This window comes from Macrobrachium rosenbergii, chromosome 2, assembly GCF_040412425.1.
Source record: "Macrobrachium rosenbergii isolate ZJJX-2024 chromosome 2, ASM4041242v1, whole genome shotgun sequence".
NCBI lineage: Eukaryota > Metazoa > Arthropoda > Malacostraca > Decapoda > Palaemonidae > Macrobrachium > Macrobrachium rosenbergii.
In genome coordinates this window covers 32,157,384-32,172,383 of record NC_089742.1, presented here as the reverse complement: position 1 = coordinate 32,172,383, position 15,000 = coordinate 32,157,384, and positions in this window count along the sequence as shown.

The window sequence follows — 15,000 nt, the reverse complement described above, 5'->3', positions numbered from 1 at the left end:
CGGAAACTGGTAGTTGGGAACCTCTTGCGTAAGTACTACGAAAATGTCCTGTCATGCGTATTTAAGATTGTGGGCATGTGGGGCGGAGTCGGGAGGTCACTATGCACCTGCCCAGTGTGCGTGGGGAGCCGTGGACGTTTCGACATGTTCAAAAGATACATTTATGCTCATGTCAACCGTCATTTTGCGTGGCTCCACACACACGGCTTTGTGCATATGTAGCGTGGGCGGCGTGCCTGCTGGGCTATGACGTGTGGTCCCACGCTGCTCTCCTGTTCCCACCAAGCACCGCAAGGGTCCTCACGTGGTGCAGGAGCATACACGGCAACAGCACCTCTCCCCTGGTACCCGAGACGAAGAGACAGCGCTGTGTCGGTTGTATAAAATGACAAGGGGCGTTTATGAGGCTTCGGTTCCTCTCCCGGATACGCAGCTGCAACACCTTCTTTCGCCCCACCAGCGCCTTCGTTAGTAGATCCACGGAAAACACCAAAAGACTGTGGAATGGGGCTTACAAACCTCCAACATCCCAGCCAGGAGCTGAGACAGCTTCTACAAAGAGACCACCTGTTGCAGGCACCCCTGCACGCACCATGGAGGAGGGGGATGTGGTGATACACCTCGAAGAGGCCGACTAGGTGGACATGGCCAGTGACAACAGCCAATTCAACGACGAGAACATCGCCCTAGGTGAAGACTACGCCAATGACGACGTCAACGAGGATGCTGCTGACGGCACCGCCCCTGGAACTGATGAAGCAAAGGTGTGCTGCAAGAAGAACCCCTCTGTCATCCTCTCAGACACAAATGAGAGGCTGGTGGGGGAGTGGTTGGAGCAGGAGGCAGAATTCATATACAATAAGGACATGACTGCATACAAGCACAAGGCAAGGGTGTGCAGGGCATTTGAGGAGAAGGGCGGTCATCTGATCCTCCTGTATCAGGCACTGACCTCCGGACCTAGTTTAACTCCCTCAGTGCCCACTTTGGACGCCTCACAGTGGAAAAAAGTGGTCAGGGGGCCAGCAGATGACTGACGTACTGTGAGAGGTGGATACTAAACGTCTTCCACTTCCTCAAGCCTCACATCGTCCGATAAAAGAAGCCCAAGGTGTTGGGACTTCCGATGGTATGTCTTATTTTATTGTTTCGTTGTTTCGTAAATTAGTTACTGAAACTTTATTGCATAGGTTATTTAATTAATGAAACCACAACCTTGTCTTTCACAGTACATTTATTTACATTTTCTCGTACATGTTCCATCTCTTTACAGTCTGCTGCAGCTGTTTGCACCAACCCTCCTGCCCAGGGTCCTGCCCTTGTTGATCCTGCCCTTTCTGATCCTGCTGGCAGTGGCACACTAGTCCCCTGTTCGTCCAATGACCTGTCCTCTGCCATCGATGAGCCTCCACCAAGGAAGTCAAGGAAGCAGGACAGGCCGCCAAATGGGGTCCTGGAAGTGTTGCTGCAACAAGCTGAGTCAGCTCAGGAAAGGCTAGAGGGTGTCATAAAACCTATGTCTGACCCCAAGTTGATGTACTGGCAGAACGCTCTGGACGAGCTTGCCTACGACAGTGTGGATGTGGGGTCCAAGCCCAGGATGGCACTGAAGGTGGAGTTCCTTTCCGCCATACAGTGCTTTTGAGGGCAACCAAATGTAAGGTACTCTGCCAGAGTATCCTCATCTTACATTCGTTTACGTGGACTGTGGTTACAGTCAGAGAAATTGTTTTTGCATCTTCAAGACTTCTCCATGGATGTGCAATGAGTTTATCGTCTTGGGAATAGTAAAGTTCTTCTGGTAAGATTTAGACAAACTCCATAATGGGATTCTGTGTATATTCTGGATAAGTTTGTACAACAGGGTAACAATGAGTCTACACAGTATGATTTCCCATTTTGATCTATCTTAAAACTTCCATGCAACATCATAGCAAGACTATCACTTACACACACACGAACACACAATAACCTCGTTCACAAGGATTCCTCACTGCGTACGTGACAGCCCTCAGCTCCGAACAAAAGAGGACGCTGACTTATGCTGACATACTGTCTATAAAGCAACACATTGCAGACATGTTCTGCTGACATGTGCGATTTGATGGCCTAGATCTGTGACGCGCGCAGTACACCTCTGTCGTGCTCACACAGATATATATACTTTTTTCCAAGTCCATTTAATATATAACATGAATAGAACTATGATTCCATTTTTCTGTATGTCATAACATGACATTTGCTCGGCCACGTAAAAACACAATAGGAACGAAATCATCAAAACATTCATTCACGAGCTAAGTATAACTACTCAAAAAGCAAAGCAAAAGCTATACATTTCCAATATTCAATATACTGATAATGTGAACGAAGATTAGATATATAAATCACATATAGACAATATATGTAAAGATAATACGTATACGCAGTAAACATACCTAGAAACATGTTTCATATTTGTGTGCACAAGTTACATGAACACATATGCAAAGATAAAGATTAAAAAATCAATGCCTAAAAATGTATCCAGACAAAACAATAATAATAATCATATGATGAGGTTATGTAAAGTAGATAATTATATAAACCAAATAGTTATCCTGTTAGATTAACCAGTATGGATAACCAGATTATGAAATGCATATCTTGATTGATCAACATGCCACTATATGTATATATTAACACATATGTATTATTTTTTATTAAAGAAATAAATGTAGCCATAATATAAGAGTACAGTTAATACCACCATTTTTCTTCTTCTCCTTGCATTTATTACCCCTGCAATAAAAGCCTTTTCAGTCTTTCTCGGTGCAGTCGGGTTTTAATGAAAATAATGGCCAGTTATCTCATTATTTAACCCTAAACACCCAATGATTCATATCGAATGGGGACCTACGACCATCACAGGATTTCGCAATGTCCTTCGTCAATCCTCGTGTTCTTTTCCAAAACATTACGCTGGCAACTACGCCCACGGACCCTAACAGCATACCGATGGCAATCAACACGTAGAGAAGAATAAAGTCGTGGCGAACAGTAGAACGATGCACAGGAGAAAACAGGGAATTGTCAGACTTTGCAGCCTTGTGTTCCCCCACGATGTATTGATGAAGAAATTACGCCCACGGATGATAGTATCTGCAGCGTGGATAACTAGCGACGACGTTGTAGCAGTGCAACCATCATTAACGACGAACATGTTCCCTGATGCCCTAGTTCCGTCCGGACAAACGATGCTGTATGTCTCCGCAGAGAAGACGAATGCCGTGCCGTTCAAAAGCCTGTGACGAAACTGATTGTCGTTATACCTAACCAGACCATCCAAACAATGTTCACGTGTATGGGGAGAGGTTCTGTTAAGTACTAAGTCCAATTCGCATGAACCCAAGGACACATTTGATATATTCCTGAATTCAAACAAATCGATCTTGCACACCTTAAAACCCATAACATCATAGCAATCATTTAACAGTTCTTGATCTCTGACTACCGTATAAGTTTCCTCATTGGCGGAAACCAACACTAGAGCTGACAGATTATTAATAATAGGCGTCGAGACGTTAGGTACATACGTAGGAAAAGGCGAAATCTTATACGCCTTCCAAGCGTCTGATGGGTTAAAAGGAATGTCGATTACGATCTTATCAAGGTCAACTTTAACTGTGATCAAACTGTAATAAAATTCAATCTTATGAAAAGCTACTACTGGAACATAACGCATTCTATCATGAGCATTACTGATAATTTGAGCAAGATCTTTAATTGGTAACAAATGAGGAGACAATACGCCTTTAGCAGCAAGTGTTATAGCTTCTACATAATCTTTTGATTTTTCAATAAAGCTTGAAACTCTCGAGGATACATGATCAATTTTAGTATGATAATACATCAAAGTTGCTAACAAAACTTGAGTGTCATGAACCTGATTGAAACGTCGTGATTGTTCATTTACTTTACTAATTACGCCTTTCAAAGCTTGGATTTGCTTGTTTAGTTCTCCTGCTAATACCGCTTGTTGATGTTCCAGATTTTCGATTTTAACCTCGTGATCGCGAAGTTTAAGCCGATTAGAAATTCCTAAACCAAGACCAGCTACGGAACCAACCAAGTTTAATGCCACTAGAACAAGTGGGTTACGCCTTTCTGTAGCGTCATGAGGCATTGACCACATAAGCAAATCACGAGCTAAGATTTCAGCTTCGCATGTTTTATTCCTTAATTCCCAGAAAAGCATATTAACAGTGTCACTAACTTGATTAGGTGACGTTGGATCATTGTTAAATGAATATGATTTATGCAAATCTTCAAGGGATTGAGCAAAAAGAGTCAATTCCGATTTTACAGCTAGTACTTCATTTTCGCTAATGAAAATAGCGTTCATGTCGACTTCTAAGACTATATTACTGTCAGTTAGAAAGAAATTATTAATTTCCTCTACAATAGAACCATGATGTAAAGTTATTTCAGAACTCTTCCCCATCACAAAAAACACTGATAGGAATAGTGCGTGGTATAATTTGACAAGCTTCATGTTGGAGCCTGCAAAAAAAATATTTTGTAAATGATTTATTTAAAAAAAAACATTGCACCACTCAAATGATATATATAAAGATTAACAGAAAAATATATCTCACAACAATTAATTTTTTCATAACAAACCATTGTCTTAAGCCCTCACATGAGAGATAGACACCGTTCGAACATCCGTTGTATCGGACTGATTTCGAATTTTAAGTCGGTTACCCACTAAAACTTCTATAACTGTGAAAGGACCTCCAAATTTAGGCAATAACTTCCAATTTAGCCCTTTCCTAACATAAACCTGTACATATACTGTATCTCCTTCTTGGTAAGGCTTTGTGACCTTAGCTTTTTTATCATGTGCGTTCTTCATTAACACTTGAGCCTGTAAGAGGTTTTGATAAAGTGTCTGAAATCTACTCCGGCTAAGATCTATTATATCCTTCAATGGATCTGACAAACTAGTTGTCGGTGTCAGGATGTCGAAGGGTGACCTAGCAGGTATCCATAAACAGCTTCATGGGAGACATACGGATTGAAGTATGATAATTGTTATTTAGGGTACTGGACACAGTGGGTATTGCAATATCCCAGTTTGGGTCCATACCGCCTATGTTTACACGCAGTATGTCTAACACCTTCCTATTAACACGTTCGACCAAACCATTAGATTCAGGATGGTAGATCATCGTATTGATTTTTTTTTTATTTGAAGAACCTCACACAATGAGTTAAGGAAGTGATTATTGAATTCTCCTCCCGAGTCGGAGATTATCATATTTGGGATCCCGTGTCTGCATATATAGCACTCATAAAACTTCCTAGCACACTCAATAGCTGTTTTACTTTTTAATGGTATTAGTTCAGTATACCGTGTAAGAGCGTCTATTATCACTAAGAGGTTTTTATTCCCTCGGTCTGTCTCGTAAAAACCTGTCAATAAATGAAGGTGTACCCTTTCAAAAGGTTTGCTAGGCACAAGATAAGTTCCGAGACCTACAGGATTCTTAGTATGGCCCTTATGACGGAAACATATATCACAGTTTTTAATATATTTCCTAATATCTTTTAACATAGTAGACCAGTAAAATAAAGACTTGGCCTTTTGGGATGTTATTTCGAACCCAGGATGACCATGCAAAGGATGGTTGTGAAGCCATTTCAGAACGGTAGGTATTAACGTAACCGGTACAACCACCTGGTCGTTAGTCAACTGTGTTGAACTCCTGGTTTTCCTAGCCACAGATCGGCATAGAATGTTATCCTTAACCAAGAAATATTGGTTAGTATATTTCACATATTCCTTATCATCCGGTTTCCTATTTAATGCATCTATTATTACTCTTAATTTCTGATCTTTCATTTGTTCTTGTCGTACTGAATCTAAATTCCACTCTATATCTGTAATATTCTCTGTTGTTTGGGCTAAGGATTGACCATTTTCGATAGCAATTTTCATGGCCTGCGAAGAAATTGGAATTTCTTCTAGATCATCAAATGGAAATGATTGAGTTGGTACGGGGTTACGTGATAACGCATCAGCTATTACGTTTGCTTTACCGGGTAAGTATCAATTTTAGCTCAAAGTCCTGGATAATCATATGCCACCGAGTTCTTTTAGGACTATGATTGAAACCTTTAAAAAAAGTCAGTAAAGAGGTTTATGATCAGTCAGAACCTTAACACTGTACCCATAGATTATATATTTAAAATGTACCAACGAATTAGCTATCGCTAAACATTCTTTATCTATTACTGCATATTTCTTCTCTGACGTTTTTAGTTTACGAGAATAAAAGGCAATGGAAAAAAACTTGTTGTCATGCCACTGGAGTAACACACCTACCCCTTGGTCTGAAGCGTCGGTTGCAATAATAAACTCTTTAGTAAAATCGGGAAACTTTAGAATAGGAGCAGAACTAATTTTCTCTTTCAAGGTATCAAAAGCGATTTGATGTTGGGATTCCTATTTAAAAATTACGTCCTTCCTTATAAGATCAGTTAAAGGAGCTGCTATTACTGAATAATCTCGGATAAACCGACGATAATAACCCGAAACCCCGAGAAATTGCTGTATGGCTTTAACATTAGTAGGAACGGGAAATTTACTAATAGCAGAGATTTTATCATGGACTACTTTAATTACATTACGTAAAGCAAGGACTTCATCCAATGCATCCTCGCTCCCATAGATGGAACGCAGCTTGGTTTTGAAATCATCCCAAGTGACTGTTTCTTTAAAAGATATTCCCCGTAAGTACGCACCTGCATCCCCTTTAGCATAGTCTCTGAAACTCTTTGCCTCCTGCAATTGTAAAGACTGATCGGTAATGGATTTTGCCGTGAGGTGTACGTCTACAGACGAAATCCAAGACTCAACACCCTGTGTCAAAAGTCCATTAACCCGACCTGCAAATGGTACAATTGCCGATCTAGCATTAACTACTGTCAGTACAGGATTCTGCGGGGGAGCTGGGTTAGGGGGACTACTCCCACCTGGGCTTGGAGGATTCATCTTCTTATCAAGTCTCCTAGCCGCACGCCTATTCTCTAAGTGATCTTGAAACCTATACCAATAAACACGGCCGCTGCGTAACCTCATATATCTATACCAGGAACGTCAGTAAATTCTAACAGAGACTCATATATTCGCTAAAAAAAATAACATCACCTATGAAAAATGCATCATAAAGTACAATATCAATAAGTAATAAATACACTTTCTGAAAAATAACAGAGTTAACCATGTGTCAAGCGTAAAAAATAAAGAGCACAAAAATAAAAAATGAGATACTTGAACCGCTACTTCTGCAAGGAAAAAGAGTATTAATCTACGGCACCGCTCACCTTATATCAGCAACCTGCCGCCCGAGTCAGGGACCACTGCAATATGAGATCACTAACTGTTATAGATAAAATGTTGTACTTAGCTTTATATTGGATTCTCGTAAGTAGGTTGACGAAGTTCCTCTGCCGTCCGACTTCCGCCTGTCCAGGTACACGTCATCGGAATGTTGAATTTTCTTATGTTGTGATGTGTTGATATGGAATGTCGCTGCACTTGAAACGCGTCAAAAGGGCTGGTGGGGAACTTCTCTCTCTCTCTCTCTCTCTCTCTCTCTCTCTCTGAGCGTAGACGGCGACGCTCCTGGTGTTATGTGTTTGCCTTCATCTTCCAAGACGTTTGATGTACACAACTGTTCATCCGTTGTTGACCCAGTATGTGATGAAGATGACGTCTGTCTATGGTTGTTTAGGCATCTTGCCTAATCGTAGTTTCCTTTCTGCTTCCTTCAAAAATGTAAGTGTGCTGCCACCATTCTGTAAGGTACTCTGCCAGAGTATCCTCATCTCACATTCGTTTACGTGGACTGTGGTTACAGTCAGAGAAATTGTTTTTGCATCTTCAAGACTTCTCCATGGTTGTGCAATGAGTTTATTGTCTTGGGAATAGTAAAGTTCTTCTGGTAGGATTTAGACAAACTCCATAATGGGATTCTGTGTATATTCTGGATAAGTTTGTACAACAGGGTAACAATGAGTCTACACAGTATGATTTCCCATTTTGATCTATCTTAAAACTTCCATGCAACATCATAGCAAGACTATCACTTACACACACACGAACACGCAATGACCTCGTTCACAAGATTCCTCACTGCGTACGTGACAGCCCTCAGCTCCGAACAAAAGAGGACGCTGACTTATGCTGACATACTGTCTATAAAGCAACACATTGCAGACATGTTCTGCTGACATGTGCTATTTGATGGTCTAGATCTGTGACGCGCGCAGTACACCTCTGTCGTGCTCACACAGATATATATACTTTTTTCCAAGTCCATTTAATATATAACATGAATGGAACTATGATTCCATTTTTCTGTATGTCATAACTTGACACAAAAAGGGCACCATGAGACCCCCACGCCAGCTGATACCCCACACCCATGCAGAAACCCTTTGGGACACTCCGCCTGTGGCCCCAGTTCCCCCTCCTGCTACGACTCCAACATATGTGCCACTTGCTACACCTAGTGGTGGCATGATCCAGCCTCTCAACCTCACAGCGCAATAGGTGGCGGTGCTGCACGTGCAACTGTCTGCACCTGGAGTGACGTCCACACCCAGGGACCTTAACATTTCTCTGCCAACCAGCAGCTTCCTGGAGAGCCTCTAGTTGTCTATATATAATATATATATATAATATATATATATATATATATATATATATATATATATATATATATATATATATATATATATATATATACACACACACACACACATACACACACACACACACACACACATATATATATATATATATATATATATATATATATATATATATATATATATATATAATATATATATATACTAGTATGTGTTTCAATGAATGTATTAGTATGAATGCAAACAGATATTTATTTATTTTTTATGTGTCAGTGTATTAGTATTAATGTAAACACATTTTTTGTGTATGTGTCAATGTATAAGTATTATTGTATGTTTCAATGTATATATCAGTATTAGTATAAATAATAAACATATAACTGAAAAATAACTTTTATTCAATATACTAAAAACCTTCAAAGTAACAAAATGAAGTAAGAATAATAACACAAATAAGACATATGCAAACAACTATATAGTTGAAAATTAACTTATATTCAAGGAAAATGATTGAAACATAAGTACCACAATGTCATATGCAAAATAACATATAATTGAACAATAACTGTTATTCAATGAACTCAAAAAATATCAGTACCAAAATGAACTAAGAATAATTACAAATAAGACATATGCAAAATAAGATATAATTGAAACAAAACTCTTAACTAATATAAATATAAGTGCCAAAATATACTAAGAATAACAACACAACTATTATTCAATGAACTGAAACGTTTAAAAGTAACAAACTGAACTAAGAATAACACAAATAAGACATAAGCAAAAAACAAAAATGCCTAAATACAAATGAAAAATAAACAGTACGGACATGAAAAAATAAGGAAGTCGACATCAAAGTAATAAATAACGAAGCGAAATAAATATAACAAATATAAAATCGCAAACATAAAAATGAGAAACTTCACACCAGGCGATCTTTCTTTTTGCCTTTCTAAATCGTCGTGATTGACTTTCTAGAGAAACTTCACACCAGACGGTCTTTCTTTTTGCCTTTATAAAAACATCAAGCAATCTCCTGACAGCTTTAATAAAGAGAAATATCTCTTTCAGTTTTCTAGGCAAAATAGTATCCCAGAAAAACCTGAAATACTATAATGATCAATGCCGAATCCTATTCATGTCAATTTTGCTAAGATGTTTTGTTACTTTATTTTTGTCAACAACTCAGTCATGGGTAAGGAACATCCTTGTCACACACTCATACTGGGTGTAAGCTTGGATGAAAAGAGCTGACTTAAGACTTATATACAAAAAGACTTGAATGAGTGAAGATAATTTTCTATGTGGCATTGTAAAATGCCAAAATATGTTTATTATGATTCTCGTTTCATTTTTATCTATATATTTTGCAACTAACCTAAGAAGTTTGGCGCGAATGGCAATGAGTCACAGTGAGGCCACTAGGGTAACTGAGTAGCTGACTTGCATAGCAACTAAAGCAGATGCTATTCCATAATACAAATTTGTATCTCCTCTTAGGGAATACTGACAATGAAGGAGAATTTCTTCGTTTAATTTCCAAATCCTGATTCTTTGATTTTTGTCTCCTAACATTAGCAATTGCGACTTGGACCATCGACGGATGGTTTCTTTGTTGTCAACTTTTTTATAAGTTATAATTTAACAGAACACTTTCGCTTTACAACTGATCCTTGACCCTCTTTTCATACCGAGAGCAACCAGATTTGCTGGACAGCAGCAGCAATATGCAATGAATGTTCCACGCTGTCGAACTTCTAAGTTCCACTGGTCTTTTGTTCCTTACACCGCTGGAGTGTGGCACGCTCTCCCTGAGATGTCGTGCAATCAGAACTTCAAGTGTTCAAGCGAAGATGCAATGCATTACTACCCTATAACAATTCACCTCGTGTATTGCTAATTTATTTATGTTGTTATCTGTTTATATCAATGTGCTGATTTATCTTTCTTTCTTTTCCAATGACTGATTTCTTCTTTCTGTGTTTCCATTTATGATCTTTAACCGGTTTCAAAGCTTGGAGCTTGAATTTCAAGTCAGTGCCCCTGTAGGCATGTTTCATATAAATAGAGGTTTGCTTTCTAAATAATAATAATAATAATAATAATAATAATAATAATAATAATAATAATAATAATAATAATAATAATTCTTTGAAAGCTTGAATTTCAAGTCAATTGCCTCTCTGGGCTTGTTACATATGAATAGGGTTCATTTTCTGAATAATAATAATAATAATAATAATAATAATAATAATAATAATAATAATAATAATAATAATAATAATAATAATAATAATAAATAATTCTTTGAATAATTGAATTTCAAGTCAAATAATAATGTTAATAATTAATAATAATATAATTCTTTGAATAATAAGTAATTCATTTTTTGAATAATAATAAAATAATAATAATAATAATAATAATAATAATAATAATAATAATAATAATAATAATAATAATAATAATAATAATAATTAATTTTTGAAAGCTTGAATTTCAAGTCAATTGCCTCTGTGGGCTTGTTAAATATGAATAAGGTTCATTTTCTGAAATAATAATAATAATAATAATAATAATAATAATAATAATAATAATAATAATAATAATAATAATAATAATAATAATAATAATTCAATAATAATTTGAATTCATTTTTGAATAATAATAATAATTGTTAATAATAATAATAATAATAATAATAATGAATAGGGCTCATTTTCTGAATAATAATAATAATAATAATAATAATAATAATAATAATAATAATAATAATAATAATAATAATAATAATAATAATAATAATAATTTGATAATAATTCAATAATCATAATTGCCAATAATCTGAAAGCTTGAATTTTAAGTAATTGCCTAACAAAGATGTTTGAATTTGTAATTATATTATTTTTAAAATAATAATAATAATAATAATAATAATAATAATAATAATAATAATAATAATAATAATAATAATAATAATAATAATAATAATAATAATAGACTTGTGCTTATTTAACCGTATCCCATTTTTCGTCCATTTTTTAATTATGCATAATTATTTAGTTGGAAAGAGAAGTAATTATTCAACATCGGTCTCTTACCCTTTTCAGTGATAAAAATCTCGAGTTTTCCTCTCTTCTTGTTTCTATGTTTATTCTTTTTTTGTTTCATCACAAAATTGATAAACAATTTATTTGTAAATATAATCGCATTTTAATACCATCACTCTGGCATTGCCACGCTTCAGAAAAAGTGAAAAGGATTATTTCTAGTACTGAATTTATTTTGGTAGGATTCCTTTGCAGTAGACGGATTAATATTCTTAATTTGGGTAGAGCATAATTTCATTGGCTTGAAATCAGTTTCTGTAATAATAAAGATAATATGTCTGAATTTACAAAATATATTTATACATATATATTTATATATATAATTTATATATATATATATATATATATATATATATATATATATAATATATATATATATATATATATATATATATATATATATATATATATATATATATATATATATATATATATATATATATATATATATATATATATATATATATATATATATATATATATATATATATATATATATATATATATATATATATATATATATATATATATATATATATATATATATATATATATATATATAAAATATATATAGGATATTTATATATATATATATAATGAAATATATATATATATAAAAAAGATTTATTAATATAAACTATAATATATATAGAAAACCATATACTTATAATAGTATATGATATAAATATATACCTGGATTAAAAACAAGAAATACATCTATATCTGTGTTTATATATATATCGTTTTAATACATAATATATATAAAATACAAATAATAATATACCATTCCTTGGTATCAAAAAAATTATCAAATTATTTATCAAAAGTGATCTTATAATATATAAACCGGCAACCGAAAAGTCTCTATAAATTTATTGTGTTTGGATTCAAATAAATAAACATGTTAACCGCCCATAGTTCCTATTAATTTTACATTTTATAATAATGTTTGATTAGTAGATTCGTATATAATATTTCAGCGGATAAAAGTTTAAAAAACAGATCTTTTATAGATTTAAAATGGTTATATATGTATTATATCAAATAAATATATCTGATAACATAGTTTAAATATATATACAAAAAATATAAAGTTAGTTTTATTTATATAAAAAAGGAGATACTTGAAATCATTAAAAAAAAAAAAAAAAACCTCCTTGTTTTGATACCGAAACAGGCCGTTATTAATCCACATAAAGCTCCGACTCCTAAAAATTATGTATCGAGATTCAAAATCACAGAAGTTGGATGTTTAAAGCTCGTAGGTTAAAAACATTTTTAAGTAATTTCTGTAATAAATAGTATTGTGGCATAAGAAAACAGAATTACACAAATTTCTAGTAAATTTTATTTTTTTTGTATTTTTTCCAAAATCGTTATTTTTTTAAACTAATAGTTTTCTGTTTGTGTGAAGAATCAATCTGTTGACACGGTATTTCACTTGGAATAATAAAAATAACACAGTTTTTAGTTTAAAATATTTATATGATTACACATATACATAAAAGGTTATACAGTTTACGATAAAATTTTCATTAAAACTAACATAAAAAACATTACATGTCCGATGTCAGAAATTAACAACAAAATTATAAGTTCATTACAAAAACAACATCGTTATATATTTGTCGAAACAGTTTGTTTAACAATCAAAAACAACCATCTATCGCTTCGTTTCTAGGGACGTCCAAAATATATATCGTTATATATATATATATATATAATAAAGAATATATATATATATATATATATATATATATATATATATATATATATATATATATATATATTATATATATATATATATATATAAATATATATATATATACAAAGTATAACAACCTTCACCAACACATATTTTCATTCGCTATGTGGTTGATATACATACACACACATATAATCGACACTATATATATATATATATATATATATATATATATATATATATATATATATATATATATATATATATATATATATATATATATATATATATATATATATATAACATATATATATATATGTATGTATATATAACTATTTTATAGTCAGTATCTTATCATCAATTCTTCATAAATATAGATAAACCTGCTACTGTCTGACGAAATTTTAAAGAATTTAAGAAGCCTGACATTTGTGTTTAGTAGATTCGTGCATAAGAATTACACCTTCTCATCCTGATTAGTCACCCTACTCGAACACTTGGGTAAATATAGTTCTACATTCTCGTTCTACATAGCTTCAGGCATGAACAACACAAAGCGAGCTTTCTTTTTTTCTCTTCTAAAATCGTCGATCGATTTTCAAAAGCAACTTGACACAAGGACAGATTTCTTTTTGTCACTCTAAATCGCCGTAATGATTTTATAAAGCAATGACACCATATCATCTTTCCTTTTGTCTTCCTAAAATCGTCGTGATCGATTTATTCATCTTTCCTTTTGCCTTCTCAGATCAAAATCGACACCATATAATCTTTTTTTAGCTAAAATCGTCAACAGATTTTCTTAAGCATATCATCTTTCCTTTTGTCTTTCTAAAATCGTCGTGATTGATTTTCTAAAATGACAACACCATATCATCTTTCCTTTTGTCTTTCTAAAATCGTCGTGATTGATTTTCTAAAGCAACGACACCATATCATCTTTCCTTTTGTCTTTCTAAAATCGTCGTGATTGATTTTCTAAAGCAACGACACCATATCATTTTCCTTTTGTCTTTCTAAAATCGTCGTGATTGATTTTCTAAAGCAATGACACCATATCATTTTTCATTTTGTCTTTCTAAAATCGTCGTGATTGATTTTCTAAAGCAACGACGCCATATCATCTTTCATTTTGTCTTTCCAAAATCGTTGAGATTAATTTTCTTAAGAAACTTGACATCAAATCCTCTTTCTTTTTGCTTTTTTAAAACCTTTGTGATTGATTTTCTTAAGCAACGACACCATATCATCTTTCCTTTTGTCTTTCTAAAATAGTTGTGATTGATTTTCTTAAGCAACGACACCATATCATCTTTCCTTTTGTCTTTCTAAAATCGTTGTGATTGATTTTCTAAAGCAACGACACCATATCATCTTTCCTTTTGTCTTTCTAAAATCGTTGTGATTGATTTTCTAAAGCAACGACACCATATCATCTTTCCTTTTGTCTTTCTAAAATCGTTGTGATTGATTTTCTTAAGC